Source organism: Triplophysa dalaica, chromosome 24, assembly GCF_015846415.1.
Source record: "Triplophysa dalaica isolate WHDGS20190420 chromosome 24, ASM1584641v1, whole genome shotgun sequence".
NCBI classification, from domain to species: domain Eukaryota; kingdom Metazoa; phylum Chordata; class Actinopteri; order Cypriniformes; family Nemacheilidae; genus Triplophysa; species Triplophysa dalaica.
In genome coordinates this window covers 4,975,322-4,995,040 of record NC_079565.1, presented here as the reverse complement: position 1 = coordinate 4,995,040, position 19,719 = coordinate 4,975,322, and the positions used below count along the sequence as shown (strand labels likewise).

At 37.3% G+C, this 19,719-nt stretch overlaps 1 protein-coding gene across 1 annotated transcript in view; it reads left to right on the top strand.

Moving 5' to 3' along the window:
* Window positions 1-8: 8 nt before the first annotated feature.
* Window positions 9-19,719, top strand: part of LOC130414458 (cytosolic carboxypeptidase 4) — a 143,147-nt gene continuing 123,436 nt past the window's right edge. Inside the window, exon 1 of the mRNA XM_056740380.1 lies at window positions 9-138. The gene's annotated coding sequence lies outside the window, so the exon portion shown is untranslated. The remainder of the gene's footprint in view (window positions 139-19,719) is intronic.

Genomic DNA, 19,719 nt, shown 5'->3' with positions numbered 1-19,719 from the left:
ATTGAAAACCTAGCCAATAGAAACGTTCCAACCTGACATTCGACGATGTTTTCCGTATGAAGCGACAAATGGTGGAGTCGTGGGAGGAGCATCGCTGCGGGCGATGACAGCGCATCAAAACGACCAAAACGCACTTTTGTAAGTAGATACGTGTTGTAATATTAACATTAACATTTAGGCGTTTGGCAGACGATTTTATTCAAAGCGACTTACATTGCTTTATCCTATACATTTTACATGCGTTTGCAATCCCCTGGGATCGAACCCACAACCTTAACGCAATGCTCTTACCACTGAGCTACATGAAAGTATATTTGCGTGCGTAAGTGATCACCAAAAAAATCACAAGTGGTCTTGCTAGTGAATTAAAGAGCCCTTATAATTAGATTTGTTTGAATTTGCATGCTGTTGACTAGTCACGAGACAAATAACGATCAAACAACAATCTGAGAAAAAGATCAAATATTTGAAAATTTCCTAAAATAATTGTTAAATGCATCCGTTCTCCACATAATTCAGTATGGGATTCCATATATTGCCTTATAGCGTCATCTAGCGGAGCTCGTATTTTTATAGACATGTTGAAGTTTACTCTCCAAAATAGTTGCACATACTTAGCAACTCCGCTACCTGTAGATATCGGATATGTTCAAGATCTTGGGTAGACTGTTTCTGTTACAGCTTTACAAATAAACCCCATCATTCTAACTTAAACAAGAGCATTGTGACTAGAGCTATTTGACTTAAGCTACATGATGTAGCACTTCTGCCCCCTAGTGGGAATTTGTTGTTGTAGCATGAATAGCACTATTAATACTTTTGTGCACAGTTAGTTATACTATAGTTTTTTTAATGCAAATGCATCTGCAGACCATGTTCCGTCTTAGTCATACTTTAGCTAGTATGCCAGCTAAACTATGTCTAGACAAATATGCAGTCATTTTTGGTTTTCATTCAACTGTTCATTTACTACAATTAAACAAATTGTAAACGGTCAGTTTGTAAATAAGAAAGCCTTTTTGAACTCGATACTATTATTAACATTTCAAACAAAAATAGGCATTTATTTATTTATGTTTTTTTGCCATGTTTAGATTTTTTGGTTAATTTAAAATAATGGCATAAAAGTGCTCTATTTATTTGATGTACTCTCAACATAATGAAACATTTTTTTAAATGTATCGTTTTACTTAAACTTGATACTATCACAATTTGTCTGTCTTTGGTGACATTTAATATGGTCTTGGTGTTCTGGGTTTATAACTTGAGACTGTACATTTTAAAGTCTGTCCTGCTGTACCATGTGAAATAAGATGTGAGGGCAAGTTCACAATTATTTAAATCTGAATGTCTTTTCTGCACTTGGGTTGCTTTGAGATACCTTGTCCCTGGCTTAGCTAAACAGATGGTTGAATTTCATTGGTGGCCATAATTAACTACGTTCCATCTATGAAACTAATGGATATTACTCCCTCGGTGATTGCGTCTAAACCGAATCCTACCCATAAAGGCTCTGTAAGTGGAGAAATGTGCTGATCTTTACTGCGTTAATACATGGCAGAGCTGGAGAACATATGCTGGCTTCATTAGGAGTCTGATCATGAAATTGTAGTACTACATTAAAGTTTGCTTCGGTGAAAAAGGGTTTGGTCATGCAAGGCACATGTCATGTGAGGTATATGCATTTTTATGTGGAGTTAGGGCCATGTTATACCAGCTTGTGACTGCAATTAATGTGTTATAATATACAAAAATTACAAGTAGTTAAAGTCACAGATTCAGAAAGCAGTTTATACTATTTTGAGCAGATAGAATTTAATCGTATTAAATATGATTTTACTGTATTAATTGATTAATAATCATGAATGACGTCTAATGGATTCCAATAGTGAGAAATATAGACATATAACAATATAATATATACAAATCAAGCACGTGTTAACAAAACATTGATGCAATGTCTAATGAAGTATTGATATTCAATACATTTGTTCGTATGTCTTTTTGAATAGATGACTGATCATGGTGAGCATTAAATTTTTTGCAGTTACCTCTTGATGTAAATGAGACCGTATAGTTATATCCCTTAATCCATTCGAATCCTTATACCTTTGGGGTCACAGGAGAACCCTTGTGTTATCCCACCATGAGAAATGCCCCTGAAATAGCAAGACAGTAAGCCTGGGGATATTAGATCACTATAAACATTCAAAGCCAGCAGTGACCTATTTTTACATAAATTACACTGGCCATTTAAAGTAGTGCAACTCCAAACAGTAAAATCTGACCCCGTCGTAGTACATACAACTGCAGCTCTGAATTTCATGTTCTATGTTATGTGTTTAGAGCAGAGACGAAGCTAGTTCTTTCCTAGTCTAAAGCACTTAACTTGACCTTCGAAATTTTTTGTGGAAGATGGAACCCACACCCGAAGTCACTTCTGTACCTGATGCCCAGGTTGCTGCCACATTGACATTTTGCAAATCATCTTTGTTCAGAAAGCTGAGGCAGCATCTTAACAGCGGCAAGTATTTGTTAATTTCAAAAATATATAATATTTTTAATATTTTAAGTAAATAATGCAATATGTTTGTCTCCATCTAGTTATTTATGATTGTATAGTATATATATGTATATTTATATTTTATAAAAATAAAGATCTGATTTAAAAAAATCAAATCCAAATAAATAAACAAAGAGAAAAGAGGCATTTGCAAATTTGTCATTTTTATTCTGGAAAAGGTGAAATGTGAATAAAACCTATTAAATTTTAAAGCTATAAACTAAAGTGGTCAGGTTTGATTCTGTCATACCTTTGGCTTAAACAAAAATAATTTGGATGGACATGACGCACATTACCTGACAAAACACTGACACCTTATAGCAGGCTAGTGTTTAGTGTGAACACAATATAAATCAGACCTCAATATTTTCATGTGAGCAATAAGGGTTTTAGTTGCAAATAGTTATGTACAGGACAATCACCAAATGAAAGAACAGTTAAAACGTCACCAATAATACAAATGATTTTGTTACTGTAGGTCACAAAATACTGCCCCTATAGGTCAGAGTATGTAGTTTTGTTAAAGACATCAGAATAGCTCTCTATTTATGAATAAGATTCGCAGAAGTTGCAAATGATGTCGTATTTCTCAGCTGATGTTGACAAAGCAAACCATGCGTCAGATGAGCATGTTGTGGTTTTGCGTCTCTAAGCTGCCTAGTGAAACTGAATAATGTGCCTGGGACAAACTGTGATCTGGCACCACAAAGATTTTTTTTAACATGGCTTCGAAAGTCTGGGACTGAGGTTGGATCTGCCTCAGTTGATGGCAGTAGATGTAAAACCTGTTGTTTATCGTGGATCAGGTTGCTTGTTTTAGAGTTGAGCTTGTTTTCAGTAATCACGCGCAAAACACTTGATTCACTGTAATTCCAAATTTTCTTCAGTGCTGTTGGTTTGGGGTATAGGGTCATCATTTGCGGTGAGCAATGAAAGCAGAAAGGTTTTGCAAAAGTGAGCTTTTCATGAGAGTTCACGTTTTCCTGCAGAAACTCATTTCACTTTATGCCTTTTATCTTTCATCATCTGGTAAGGAAGAGATGACAATTGACGAGAAACTAGTCTGATGAGGATAAATGTGTGCTGTTGAATTGGTTTCCAGCATGAATACCTCTTTCAAGGTGTGTGTTGTGACAACATGCCCCGGTACCAAATCCTATTGTCACACTCTATTAGGGCTAATATCAAAATCATGTTTTCACACTTTAACTATTTAAAAATAGGGCTGTCACAGGTTTTTTCACAAATCACCATGTCGATATTAAGACAGTATCTATTTGCATGTTTTTGTGAAAAAAGTATGCTATAAGCTCATCGTTTGTTTATTTTTCTCCTGTTTTGGCCAACAAATAACACTTAAAATTCGAGTGTGTGACCTATGGGTGCTGAAATATCTACAATATTATCACACGTAGAATAACACGGTAATCATGGTTTTTGATATCACGGTTATATTTGTTCTATGTTTCTCTCAAAAAACCTCTCTTGCAGTACTATATCTTTCGCTTCTGCTAGTCACCATGTGTTTGCCGAACATTCACATGTGTCTGATCATTTCCCCAGAGTCACAGTTTGAGCGAAGCACCTTAATTAAAGGAAATGAATCTCTGTTTGAACTCAGTGGCTGTAAATCTGAGACCCGGTCGTCCCATTCCTTAAGAGTCCCTCGTAACTCAATGAGTCCTGTGTGTAAATCTCCTCTGATTACAGCTAATGATAATTGCTTATACAGGGCAATGAGCCCATACGGCCTTAAACTAAGCTATGTGTTATGCATGTGTGCAATATGTTTACATGCGCCACCTTCAGTAAGACTGGTAAAGAATAAAGGCTATAAGCTGTCAAGAACTGTCATTACATCTTTAGTTTATGGAGGGGTGTGATGCGAAGTGCAACCACAAGGTGGGGATCACAAACCATCCATTATTCAGAAGGAACAACATGTTTTAAATCAGCAATTCTAAACTGGCTTTGATTCAGAACCCTAATTATTTATTAGTTAACCCATAATTAATGTTGTCTGGACCTTGTTTATTTGAACTATTTTAACTATTTATTTAAAGGGATAGTTCACTCAAAAATGTAAATCTGTAGGGCAACACACCTTGTCGTGTCAAATCTGTATGACTTTCTTTCTTCTGCAGAACACAAAAAAATAAATTTTGAAGAATGTCGGTAACCGAACAACGTCGGTACCCATTCAATTATTTTCAAAACCAAAGTCAATGGGTACCACTGTTGCACAATAACCAACATTATTCAAAATATCTTTTTTTGTTAGGCTCAGGAATGATGATAGAATCTTCATTTTTGCTGAACTATCCCTTTAAGGTAGACTAATATAGTTGTTCTTGAAAGGTTTACATTCTGATAATGCTTTAGAGACAATTTGAATACGCTTTGCATGGTAACAAATTGCTCTAAATATGTGCAAAAATGAACAATCTGTACATTTGTCAGCATCTTTGCTTTTGGCAAGCACTCACAACAACCTGAATAGAATATCTAGGTACATTTCGGTGAAGTTTGTTGTTAAGGAATCCCACTGCAAACAGCTATTTACTCGGTTTTCCTGCAACTAAATGATTAATGAAATTATATAAGGACCATCGGCTATTCCCCTCCCCTTTTCTGCACATGTGCCGGCTGCCAGAGCTGTTTGAAGGTGCAGGGTTTGTTGGTGGGAGGGATCGAAATATTGAAGAGGGGGTGAGAGTAAGCTGGCAGCCTAGCCTGAGGTCAGATTTCAGTGCCCCCTCTCTGCGTGTTTTATAGAAAATTGCTATTTCAGTCATCCCCAGCATGCGAGCGCCAATGCTTGGTCGATTGCTCATGTTACAGCCGCTGTTTGAGTGACAGTCAGACTCGTTGGCTTACAAACGAGCCTCAGCGGAAAATTCAGAGCCTGGGATCCGTCCTGGGAACAAAATACAAGTCATCCAGGGTGTGCGGCAGATGCCGTCTTGACCTCCAAGCGCCAGTTTCTTCACAAATACCATTAATGGCAAAAAAAGGTGCTTGATGTGATATATTTAAGCTTGTGAAGCAGGAGGGAATGAGTCATCTGCTTTAATTTGATGCTGAGATTTGCAGAAGGCGATTAGATTCACCATCAGCAGTGTTTTACGCATCATCAGCTGCTGTAAAGGAAACATTTGAAGAAAATAAACAAATTGGGAGTAGTCCATTCCTTTGCATAGCTGTATTCTTCAATACTTATGAAGCGATATTCACAAAAGATTCCCGAAAGCCATAGATTTATGCATTCAGATGAAAGAGAGAGTTAAATAGCCGATCATTTCATTGTGATTACTGCCACAAATCAATCGCACTTTACTTCGGTTATCAGACGAAAATACACAATCGGCTCTTTAAACTTGAGAGATATTTAATCTAATAACCGTTGGGAGCCAGCAATTTGAGATGGCTGTCTACGTGCTTATCATACCAAGGTTTATCTTTTGCTAAGCGCACAGGATGACAAGTATGTCTGGTTAAGGGTCTCAGTATCCACACTTGCGTCCCCAGTAAGCAGGCAAATGCACGGAATGAAAACTGGCCTCAAATGTGAAATCAAAAACACCGTTGTCATCACTTGGTCAAAAGCGTGAGAATTATTCATGAACTTTGAACATCGAGAGAGCTTATGTTTTATTGACCGTACAGTAAGTATGTGCTGTGCGTTATTATATTACTTTACATTTAATGCAGACAAAATCGAACAGTGCTGACCACTACAAATGCTCAATTCCCCAAATTTAGTTTGCTTTGAAGTACGGACCATTCCTTGCTGATGTGTAGAATTTCCTAAATGAAATGTACTAAATGTAAATATTCTCTCTTTGAGATTTTAAGTAGCTTAGTATCATCACTGCAAAAATAATGTGCAAATCAATAAAAGTTGATTTAACGCTTCGAACCCGGCACTGGTTTGCATCAGGGCTTCATGATGGATTGTTCAGAGACAGCTTTGAGCGGCAAACTCTTCTCCCAGCATCCTTAGCTCTGCTTTTATTTATTTATGTGACTCTGAGGTGCTTGGCACAGATGTCTGTCACACAGGTACCCCGTCTCACTCGGGTTGATTACTTATTTAGCATGTTTGTGCTCAAAATGCTAGAAAAACAAGCACTGCGATGTTCCCTGTGTGTTAAGAGGTTGATGCCACAGGGAAGGCCAGAGAAAGAGGTGGAGAGCGCTCCGTTGTTTGAAAGATGAAACTAAACCTCTCTGTATGGGTCTTGATGAGGGCTGGTGAAAGGTATCCCACAAAAACATGATTACTCTCGGCCTGTTTTGGCCCAGAGCGGCTTTGGATTAAACTGCCCACGGATCCCAGCTGGCTCTATACAGGAGCTGTAGTTTTTATAAACCCCTTCAACCTCTTGTTTGTTCTCAGGCCTGTCCACCTCGTATATATATTTGCCCCTCTCGATGATAAACAAAAGCTACAAAAACTGCCCTGGGTCCCTCACTTGTATTGTTAAAGCTGCTTGTCAAAACTGTACTTCTCTTCTTCTATCTTTGGGAGATCTGGAAAAAGTGAAAAACAGCTTAAGGCTATCCATGGTCTTATTTGCACAGCGCTGACTAAAAAAACCTGCAAACACACATTCTCACATTAATGTTACATGAACTACCCAGCTAAAAACATGCTTATTTGTTCCCCAACATCCTTTTAATTTTTCTTCAAATAAATATAATGTTATTTAATAAGTGTTTCTTTATTATTTCTCAATCAAGAGTCCATGATAGCTTTTTTGTCACATCAAAACTAGGGAATAGGAAAAATGGATTGGAAACTAGGCTATGTTGAATTTGCTATTACTCTACTTTTTAACAAATATATTAATTGAATAAATAATAATAAATAATGTCCCTAAATGTTTAAATGGTAGCATTATCATATATATTTATATATATATTTTTTGACATTTTTTATATTGAATAAATGTTAAAACCTGTGGCTAATCGGCTAATAAAGGGCACCGGAAAACAGGGAACCTTTTAACTAACTCACCCGAACATAGTCGACGGGTATTAAAATATGGCTCGGCAAAATAATTTATGTGACGGATTACCATGAAAAGTCTTTTTTGATTTTGTATCATATTAAAAAACTTACATGTTTTCCCACAAATAATGGAAAAACATTTATGACTATACAACGACACAGTCTGGAGCGGAAGTCTTACTAACGCGAATGGAAAGTCATTTGTTTATGAACACGTGCAGTTGTAACTATTGTTCCGTGCTGGAAAAACATTCACAGAGATTTTTTAAAGAGAAGTTTTAATGTAATTTATAAAAGTCTTTGTGAGTCGCAAGTTGAAATGTGGTGGGTATAAAAGTATTTATACTTTAAATTATTATAAAATTGTTGCATTGTTTTGAAAGTATGGGACATGGGAATAATCAAGATAACAGTCATATCCAAACTTTGTTCAAAATCTAAACAAAATTTGAAAACAGCTCAAGAAGACCTGAAGATGTTTAGCTGTCATGAGCGCTACAGCAGGCAGCAGTCACTCTACTGATGTAAAGTGTTCATTAAAAGCTTGAGACACAGCCAAGTCATAAATTTATGGTTGCAGGCAGGCGCCTTTGCAAGATATACTGCTTCCCGGACATGCCTTGGCGTATCGTTCAACACAGATCTTTCGCTTTCCTAGGGCAGATAATGCCAAATTATGCATTCCTGCAGCTCAATTGGTGAAGCATTGTGTCAGCAGGATGTAACAAAAGTATTGCATAAAAAAACAAATAGGCCTAATCGATGATAAACATGTCATTAAATACAATATTTGCAATGTGTTACTATTTTTATTGTAAATATAATGTTATTGTATTCTATTGTCTTATATGAAAAGGTTGCTTTTGCCAAAAACCAATAGGCTGCTATATGTTTCCGACTGTAAAGTTAGCGCTCGCGCGTATGCCATTCCCTCTCTTCCCGTAGAGGCGAGTGTGCGCGCATGGAGCTACGTGTAGCCTAAATAAAATGCATTTTCATATATTTCAGAACTTGTCTTTGACGCTCTTGTTCAAGATTTTAAGCGCTCAATCGACATTAAAAGAAGCGATTTATCAAAAAACTGCGCCTCTTAAAAATAAAAAAATGAACTTTATGTCTAATGCATAATAATGGGATGGTTGTGCACTGCATGAAGTTCCTTCAGTACTTCCGGTTAAACATATAAAGTAAGGATACATACATGTACTGTGTGGGACTCATTAGCTTTTGTGTCGCGCAGATCAAAGGGAGCGCGCAGCATGCTTGCGTAAATAGGATTTATTTTCACTCGTGCATTCTTGTCATAACGTGCTATTCATATTGTGTGGTGTGGATAGACACATCTAGAGGCCGAGACTGACTTTGGACGGCCTCCAATGAGTTTTTGCAAACACTTATTTAGAAGCTCACCCTGAGGAGGCTGCATACAATTTCAACCCCCCCCCACCCAAGAAGACGTGTGCGCTGTGATTTACATCCAATTGGCCCTTATGGTACATTTGGCCTCTTTGTCAGTCAGGCCGGTATCCAGCATGAGAGTTTACCCTACGGGAGGGGGGGGGGCATTTTAGAAAACGGCCAGGTGCAGCCCTCACATTCAGCACCCAGCGGGTGGGCTAGAGGGAGGGGAGACAGAGCAAAAAAGAGAGAAAGCCAGGCAGAGTTGGGAGATACCTCCACTTAAGTTCAGTCCCTTCTATTGATTGTTCAGAGATGTATAGCTACAGTAAACCCGGTCACTTCACCTGGACGGCGACATTGAGAGAGTGTGGAGGCTTTGGTAATGGGGGTAAGAATGCATTTGAATCTCTGGGACGATGTGAATGCACCCGTCAAGTCTTGCACTTGGCATGGAGCGGGCGTGTGTAAAGAGAGATCACGCTGGGACAGCAAGATGCTGAGCATAGCTTGCACATGCAAATGTCTTGTTTTACTCCTATGAAATGCACACAGAGGCCTTTTACAACCTTTAACTGCTTCGCCGAGCTGGTCGCATGTGGCTGTTGAACCTTTGATTTATGAAAGACATGGCAGAGCATTTATTGAAGAGATTTCTGGGCGCATTCGTAAGATTTGCTGCTTATTAGTTACTAACACGGCTTAATGTTTTTATTAAATTAGTCATCGAGCTGAATCCTCTAATACCCTCATCTGTTTTGTGTTTCATTTTAATTTAGAATTTGAGAAAAACAAACACAGCCTGACTGAACATGTGTACTGTTGTTGGCATGTAAACATTGGCTTTTGCGTGTGATTTGATTGGTCAATCAGGAAAAGGGCTGGTGCTCTTGTCTTGACATCTTGGCATGTCTCAGAGATTATGGACAACCACTTGGAATGTTTCGAGCACCACCTGCTTGCTTTTAACAGAGCTTAAGACGATATGAGTTATTTCCATCAACTCAAGACATTGCACAACAGCTGTATGAGGTTTTGATGCTATATTAAGCTCCCTTCTTCATGTTGCAGATTGCTGTGTCAGTCCGGTCAAAATGATAAGATTTTTTTCTGGCAGATTCATTGGCATGCTTGAGAGTTAGTGGCTTTGTTTATATTTTTTTAACTGTGTTTTGCCTTTTAATGAGACATCAGGATGTTTTTCATCATATTATGTATTTAAAGGAGTCATTTTATCTTACAAGCGACTTACAAATGAGGTAAACAATTGGAACAACATAAGCACAACAAAGTAAGTTTAAGTGCAGTAAAACTGGTCTCATATAGCCTACCACAAAGCTAAGCGTTTTTTTGTGAACCCAAACATTTAAAATATGGTTAAATTCGATTACCAAAAAAGATTGATATGAGAAGAGGACGATGACAACATTTTCATTTTTGGGTGAACGTTCCCACTAAAGCATAGCGTCTCAAACTTGCCGTCCTTAAAGGGAAAGTTAAATTCTGTCATCCTTTACTGATATTTCAGACTTTCTTTCATTCGCAGAGCTCAAAAGAAGACATTTTGAAGAAAGTTGGTAACCGAACAGCGCCGACACCCATTCACATCTATGGGTGCCAGTTAACATTCTTTAAAGTATCTTCTTTGGTGTTCTGCGTAAGAAAGTCCTACAGGTTTGAAATGACATGGGGTGAATAAATGATGACAGAATTTACATTTTTCGGTGAACTATCACTGGGTGAACTATTTTTATTATCCAGCTTCTCTATTACTTAAAATTCAGTATTTTTTTATATATTTACAACAGGCATATATAAAAGTGATAATAAAATAATAAAAAAAGATGATTAATGGAACCTATAAGCTCTTGTGTTCCCTTGTTTTTGAGACCTCAAGTCCAAACACCTGTTACAGGTTGAACAAAATAGTGTGACAGAGTGCAGATCATAGTAAAACATATTATTCTTTTAAGAATGTAGACCTGGCTTTGAGATCCTAAAATGTTTCCTTAAATACAGTGATGAACTACTGAGTGACATTCTCTACTCACAATTCTCTTGTGCCAGGTGTAGGATATAATTTACAGAGTCAGACTGTTTGGATTAGAGAGGGATTCAGTGCTATTGACTCTGATGGAGTCACCTTGCTGTTTATGGAGATGTGATCTATGCAACATTTGTCACTCGGTATTTCGTAGATACAAAACAAAAGATGTTCACTTATCAATTCTGATTAAAGGAATACTCCACCCAAAACTGAAAACTCTGTCATGATTTACTCACACTCAAGTTGTTGCAGACCTGTATAAATAAATGTCTTTGTTTGGTTGAACGCAAAGATATTGATATACTGGGGCAACATTGACTACCAAAGTAGAAAGTAATTTTAACTAATTTTGTTCTGTTTAACACAAAATAAAATATTTGGAAGAATTTAGAAAAACGAACAGTTCCAGTGCACCGTTGAGTACCATTTCAATGGTAGTGAATGATGCCCCAGAAATCTCAGTTGCTAACATTCACTCATATATCTTTCTTTGTGGTTGACCAAACAAACACATTTTATAGGTTTGGAACAAGTTCAGGGTGAGTAATTCATGACAGAATTTAATTTTTGTTTTTTTGGCATTTCATTTCATCCCTTTAAAATGCAGCCGATTTACAGTTTTTAGTTTTGTATAAATTAATTACATGAAATGTTACACCCCAATGAAAACACCAAAACATTATTATTAAAATCTAAAATATTTAATAGACGTGTTTATCTTCATATCATGACGCTAACGTTTATCACAGGCCTTGTCTCCATCGCACTTAGTTTTTTTAATTAATGCAGATCGAGCTCTTGTATTTCATTTTTAAATTGTTTGTCGATATAGAGTCTAACGGCACACGTGTTGCCTTTGCATTTTAACTGTATCGGCAAAAAAAGACATGACCCCGTCTCTGTTATTTTAGCCGTGTCTCTATCCACCGAGGCGTTCAAATATTTGTCCACTTTACCGTGCCATTAGAGGCTTTAAGGAGATTAAGATGAACCCTGGCGGGCTTTTCTGATGTGTCACTAGACTTGCCACGGCCCTTCATCTTCAGGGTCAAGCTCTTTGTTATTTATAGTACATTATAACAGATCCAGAATTGTTCTGCACGGTGTTAGCACAGAATATTTTCTGGTGATGGTCAACTCGGTTTGGATAATGATCTCCCTGAACAATTTTATAATCGCCTTTCTTCAAATTGTAACGTGATAATTGGCTATAATTGAGTTTACCGGATTGGTTTTCATGTGGCGGATTAGCAATACGCTAATGACACTCGTAGCGGACACCCTGTGACTCGTCCAGAACAAAATGTTCTTTATTTTTATGTGGGTTTCCAGTTTCTCTGTGAAGTCTATTGATAAGACATTTTTATCTGACCCCCACATTATGTTAATATGAGATAAGGTTTGTCTTCACTAAGAAGACCTTCTTGATTTAGTCTTGAAGAAAAAGAACCAAGGGAAACCGTTGGAAGGCCTGACCCAACTTCCAACCCCATCGGGACTATCTTTGGAACCTGGCTTGGAAGTGTTACGTTTCAGGTCATAATTCTTCTGATGATTAGCCAGATAACTTTTGCCAGGTTGTTTTATGGTGTTTTTTTATTGAATGCTAAGAAGGTTGGTAGAGGGGTAGGAGGTTTAACTTATAGGATGGAACTTTAAGTGGCTCTTAGTAGCCGGTGGGTTGGCGTCCACGGCATCTGGCTGAATTTCCCACTTGGTCTGCTGGGACTTATTGCTAAGGATAGAGAGAAGCCTTTATAGAATGAACATGGCAGTGGTATGGAAGGATATGAAGTTCACAAGGGACTTTTAAAAGTTTCTAAAAATGCCTCGGCAGAGCATTGCACGCAATGTAGATGGTTGTATTATGGCACCTTGTCTCATTAGAAAGCCGTTAATGAAGTTTGTCATGCAGCTCTTAGGCGAATAAAACACAGCAAATATGTTCTGAAGTATGTCATAATTCATGGATGATATTAATGTTACAACGCCTTTTTGGCCTCTTGTCTGAAAAAATAAAGAGACCATTCAAAATATTCATTTAATCAGCATTTCTAGATGTATTGTGACCATTCCAGTCTAGTGCCTGTTGAATTTGAACAAAATCAAACCTCAGGAGTGACATAAAGTCATGCAACAGCAATGTGAAAGACTGACAGCATGACAAGACACATTCAAATTGTGATAAAAATCAATGTTATTACACAAAACATTTTTTTGAACTTTTCCTAAATACATGTACTAATATTACTGTTTTAATGCTTAAAAGTAAATATGACGTGATTTCCTTTTATTATTTGAGGTCAGAAAATATCTTCATCTTTTCTGTTATTTTGGCCCGTTTCTCCATTTTTCATTGTTTGTCCATAAACACCAATAAATAGTAAATTCAGAAAAACTGAAAATAATTTTGAAATGGTCTTTGTATATTGTAGGGCTGTCAATCTTAACGTTATCACCCATATAAGCACAAGTTAAAACTGTTGCTTTGCCGTGTCCAGTATAGACCGCACAACGCAATTTGACAACAGGAAGTTATAATACATTTATATAGACACGAGTAGCTGTGCTGATATCATTATTACTGTTTTTCATTCATAATATTATGCCTTTAAAAATTTAAAAACATATTTTGTCTATGTTGTTTATACATTCATTTGGAGATCGCAAGTAATTATAGTACAGTAATTATAAATTAAATCATGTAATAAGTATATTAAATGATGTATATTATATAATATTTTTCTTTCAACAAAACAGCCCCATTAGTGTCCTTTAAGCTGTTGGTTTACGGTGAGTTTATTAATAGCAGGTCATTTATTATTCTTTTAGTTTTGTGGTTTTGGGTCAAAGTTGGACTATGGTTTCTTGTTTCAGTTGGAAATGTGTCAGCAACGGGAAGATAATTGCTTCGTCAAACCATTTCATGTCATCTAAACGCAACTCGACCTTTCATTTCACCATATTAATATAGGGGATGTGACATTGTGTCTCCTAACAGCAACCTATGGTATAATTACCTCTTCATAATAGAGAGGTGCTATTAAATAGAAGGAGATAAAGGTAATTTTCATCTTGAATATGCTCTTATACGCCCCAATATAAGAAGAGCACTGTAAAATTGTATTTAATTAGCGTTTTTGCTCAACGTCTGACTTCTTTGTTACTCCTTTTAGAGCCTTTAATCACCCCTTAGACACTGCCAGCGTAGATCTTCCTCCGTTTTTCTGAATATGAGGTGTAATTGGAAAAGGAGAGGCTTTAGCTGGCCGATTACAATGCTGAGTTTTTCAAAAAACACGAACGAGGTGCAAGATAGGGCAGGCAGATTAAACGCTGGAAATTTGATATTTTTGCCCTTGAAAGGTTTGTGGCACAAGAAGCTAATGTGAGATGTTGAAGTTGCATCTTTGATAAATGTGTGCAGGGTAAGAAGGCCAAATGTTCTTGGGTTTCGTTTGGAAAGCGTTGTGAGGTCTCCTTGTCTCCCGACTGCAGGTTTTTCCATGTCGCAGAAAGGCTGGGGGGGCGAGTGGGGTGTGATGTTGTTACCCGAGGGTTGTGCAGACTGCAATAAACTTCTTTCTGGTGTAAGCAGCTGCCCATTTTAACCCAGCAGGGGTCTTCAGTGTGCAGGGTTAAAGGTGAAGCATGGCTGTGTGCCGCGTTTACGACCTGCTGATGTTCAGAGTAAAGGAATACTAACATTCACACATCGTATGCAAACTCGTAAGCAGTCGTAAAGGAATACTAAAATGTTTTTATATATATTGTATGAAGTGTTTCTAGTCAACATCGAGATGGATGTTTATTTAGCCACGGCCAAATAATTAATTGAGTCTCCCCAGTTTATTTAATTGTTTTTATAAAAATGTCTAACGTTAGATAAACAGGCTTTGTAAAACAATGTGATTTATACTTTTAAATAATTTTTTTGCAAACCTTAAAGTGACGAACATTTTCAAAGATGAATATTCTGTCATCTGTCATTTTACTCTTGTCATTTCGAACCTGTATGACTCTTTCCTTCGCAGATCTCAAAAGAAGATATTTTGAAGAAAGTTTGTAACTGAACAGCACCGGCCCCCATTCTCTTCTATTATATAGACACAAAACCAATGCAAGCGAATGGGGGACAGTTAGCAACATTCTTTCAAATATCTTCTTGTGTTTTGCAAAAAACGTCATAACAGGTTTCAAAATGACATGGTTGTGAGTGAACGATGACAGAATTTTCATTTTTGGTTGAATTATCACTTTAAATGCTGATCATATGTGACCCCGGACAACAAAACCTGTCTCAAGTAGCACAGGAACATTTTTTGTCATCGCCAAAAATACCAAAAGTTTTTTCTTTTATGCTAAAAATCATTAGGATATTAATTAAGCATCATGTTCTATCAAGATATTTTGTACATTTTCTACTGTAAATTTATAAAAAATTGGGTGGCCTGCTACAGCGCCTCAGATTAACAACTTCAAAGGCAATTTTCTAAAAAATTTTTTTTTTTGTGCACCCTCAGATTCCAGCTTTGTAAAAGCTGTTGTTCAGCCAGATAGTGTCCTATCCTAACAAACCATATATCAATGGAAAGCATATTTCTTCAGCATTCAGATGATGTAAAAATCTCAATTTCGAAAAATTGACCATTCAGACTGGTTTTGTCGTCTAGCAGTCACATATATGTTCATCAGATTGTGGTCTTGCTAAGACTTGTCTTTATTTTGATTACCACTAAACTGGTTTGATGGAAAATAAAACACAGTATGTGTTTTTCATCTGCATTTGAAGAGTTCTTTTCCAAAACGCATTAAGTGTCATATTTAATGAGTTTGTCATGCCATTTTGCTGTGTACTAAACCTATTCACTGCTCCATCAATGTTTCATGCCAAATCGCTATATTTCCTTGTTTAAAATGTTCTGCAAGATTCAGTTTCTTTCCAAAACGCTATAAATCCCGAACCTGTTTTTAGCCTACGTGCGATATGTCCTCTCGACCAATCAGTATTCAGTGGTATTTGTATGTATTTCTAAATTATTTGTTGTATGTGGTGGAAAATATTGAAACATGAAATTGAAAGTATTTATTTTATTTTACTATTTAGTTTGTTACTATTTATTTTATTTTGCTGTTATTTATTTCATGCATTTGCTTTATATTAATTTATAGTATGAGTCCCTGATGTCATATGTTTCATGTTCTCTTGTTTGTTTGTTTTTAAAAAGAAGTAGGCTACACAAAATTGTTTTTGAAAAAAAGGATGGATTTGTAGCGTTTTGAAAAAAATCAAATTTGAATTTAAAATCGACAATATTATTGTTTAATTTACAATCGTTGTTTAACATGTTCAGACTGAGCCAACAGACCATTTTAACAGGATAAACTGAATATTAACAAAATGTATGGGTCTAGGAAAAAAAATGTCATTTTCATGAAAACTATTAAAATGGATTTATAGCGTTTTGGAAAAGAGCTCTTCATTTATTTACAATATATATCTTAAGCTCTCTATTTAATATAGATTTATTGTTTGTTTTATTAATGCAGCGGCATACTGAAATGTACACTCACACTTGGCTTGGAGCAGAGGTTTATCTTTTTTCCATCTGTCTGCCACAGCTCGGTGACTCTTAATTTATCATTCTACTCAGAAGTGAATGGCTGGGATCCTTGGATCTCCGTGCCGCGAACGGAATATCAACTCTTTATGTTACGATTTGTAGTGCAGTTTTTTCAAGTCTGTTGCATGTCTATTTTAAGAAACCGTATGGAGTTACAGACATGTAATAGACTTCTACCTTTGATCCCACGTAGTGCTGGTATTTTACTGAGTTGATTAATGTGATCGATGAGAGCATTGATTTTTCTTTAATCTTCTGTAGAGGATTTACTATCTTCCTGTGTGTGTGTGTGTGTGTCTGTCTATCTGCCAATCTGCCTGTCTAAGCTTGTGAAGTTCATCATGCCCTTTACATCGCAGTACAAATGAACTGATAATCCCCATCGAACAACATTCAAGTTTGTCTGCATGACAGAGAAGTCAACCAGAGCCACCCTTGAGCCCCTGCTGAGACTCAAATGTGCATCGGCTTTCCAATAGGCCTATGAAGTTACCCACTCGACTGCCAAAACAATGTCAAATGACTGTAAAAAGCTTGATAATCATGTTAAAAGGCCAATTGGGGATGTCGTCTGGTGTCTTGTGATCAAAGATCCATAGTGTAGCCTACAGAGTGGGCCCAGGGCAAAAGGGACCACCCACTGATGCGATGTTGTGCAAGGTATAGCTGTGCATCGAATTAGGAACGGTGAAAGATCGAGATTCTCTTTGGTGTGCCGCATCTCATGTCGTGTTTGTTTCTCGTCTTAAGCCTTTTAGTCTTTAGCCCGGTCAGACATGAAGGTCATAATGTTTTTAAATAGAGCTCTTACTCAAGGGAAACGTCGAGTAATGTCTGGGCGGGGAGTGGGGGGCGAGATATGGGTTGAGAAGATCCTGCATCATCTTTTAATTTGTTCAAGGCCTCTTATGCTTTATGTTTAAGAAGTCTGTGCCAATGGACAAAGTGACAGAGGAAAGTTGTCAAAGTTTTCTTGTCAAAATACAAACAGTGTCTAGGTTAATTAACATGTTCAACGGTATGTGGTGCTGTTGTCGTCATCCAGTTATATGGCAAATATTTGTGGAACTGTCATCATGACTTAATACAGTTAACTTTGTTTTGAGCTCACTCATATTTGCTATTCTGCCCTCTGGTGTTTCCATATGGTATTTAATTCACATTTCATATTTGTATACTGCTTTTCACAATATATAAATATTGTTTTCTAAGTTACATATTGCAAAGATAATATCAATTATGAAGCAACATCAAGTATTCAACAGAAACTATAATGTGAACATAACAATTACAATAAAGAAACTTTAGATTTATAACAATATAGCTACATATTTGATGATCTCTTTTTCTTTTAAATGACATAAACATCAACATGTATAGAAATTGATATGAAAGGGATTTGCATGGCTACTCCATGGTCAAAGGGATAGTTCAGCCAAACATTTTTATTTTATGATGCTATCCCTTTAAATTTGTGAATTCTGAAGTGATTTGTAATAGACGTGCTGCCCTTTCCTTCATTTGCTCATCAGAACTGTATTCGTTTGATTAATAATATTAATATTACTTTAACCTATTTACTGGTACTATCCAAGTGTCTTTCAGCTCCTTAAAGACCATTGTTGATGATCTCTCTGAACTGAAGAGGCATACTTGTCATAACCCATTACCTCTCATGGGCTTCTCTATCATGGCCTAAAATTAAACCCCGATCACGCCTGCAATTAGCAGGAGCCTTTAATTCTTATTTTAGCCGGGAACAAGTGGAACATTTGGAAACGCAAAGCACTGAAACATGAACTGGCGAAATACGTATCAAGTCGGATAATGACCCGCCAGGTCACTCGGAACAGGGCGAAGGTGAAGACAGATGCCGTGGAAGGCCAGGAGCTGTTGTTAGCACGCCCTGCGTCAGCTCATCTCTGACCTGGGAACGAGTCAAGGTCCCTTCTTGGTATTAGCGGCTTGAACCTGACACCCAACAAGTGTTCAGGGATCAGTCATTTTACTTTCAGGTTGCAGTTTGTCCAGGGTAGCACCCTGCTGTTTGTGTTTAAAATACTTCAAATAATCGGCATAGACACTCACCTTAAATAAACTGCAAATTGTGTTCCTCAATGTTTTGGATGAAGTTTTTCAAAGTTGCGTCTTACTCATTTTTGTTCGAGCTAATTTATCTTGGCGTCAGTGTTTCAGATCAGCATAAATCATAATGTCAGTGCAGATTTTGTCGGATGTTAGCAAGCGGTATACGCTTCGAAAACCAGTAATGAAAACACTACATATGGCTCACGTTCCATCTGCAAAGATTAATCAGCTTTTCCACACTCCGACAGATGTCTTTTTGGCTTTTTAAACATAAACAAACCACGGAGTCTATTGACGAAGGACTTCGCCAGCGAATCGGCTAATGATGCACATAAGTCTTCATCATCTGCTGACAATAAACACTAGCTCTGATTGGACCGTAAATGCGAAACGGTTTGATGGCAAAACGCAAATGCTACGGCGTGACAGGTGCTGTGTCCTTGGTTTCGCTGTTAAACAAACGTTCTGTTAAACTCTTACGAGGCACCGACGCTATGCAGTCCAGCTCAGGATAAGTCGTGGATCGGCGGTCCTGTCTTTGTAGAATGTTTATCCTCACTTTGATTTCTCTAGACACGTCTTGATCTCATCAGTTACGTGTCATCAGCCGGGACTCATGCCCTCTACTGGTGTTCCGTGTCCTAAAACAGAGGTAAAACTATCCCCTTGTATGCGGTAGGAGACAATATGCTCGATTTGGCATGATGGGACATTTTAGCCGTACTCAACATTAAACGACAGGATTGAATGCTTGACCTGATTGAGATAGTAATAGGGTTTGAGGGACGATGACGTGCAAGAGCACCACCACAAAGAACAACCGGATAGCTGGTTCATTCCCACAGCCTACCTTAAAGGGTTTGAGTGCTAAGTGTGTGTGCGTTGGCAACGATTTCACACTCTGTCCTTTTACACACGGTCACCTGTGGCCGTACCAAAAATCTGTCAATCATGAGCTTTGGGAAATATACAGTTAGTGGAGCTG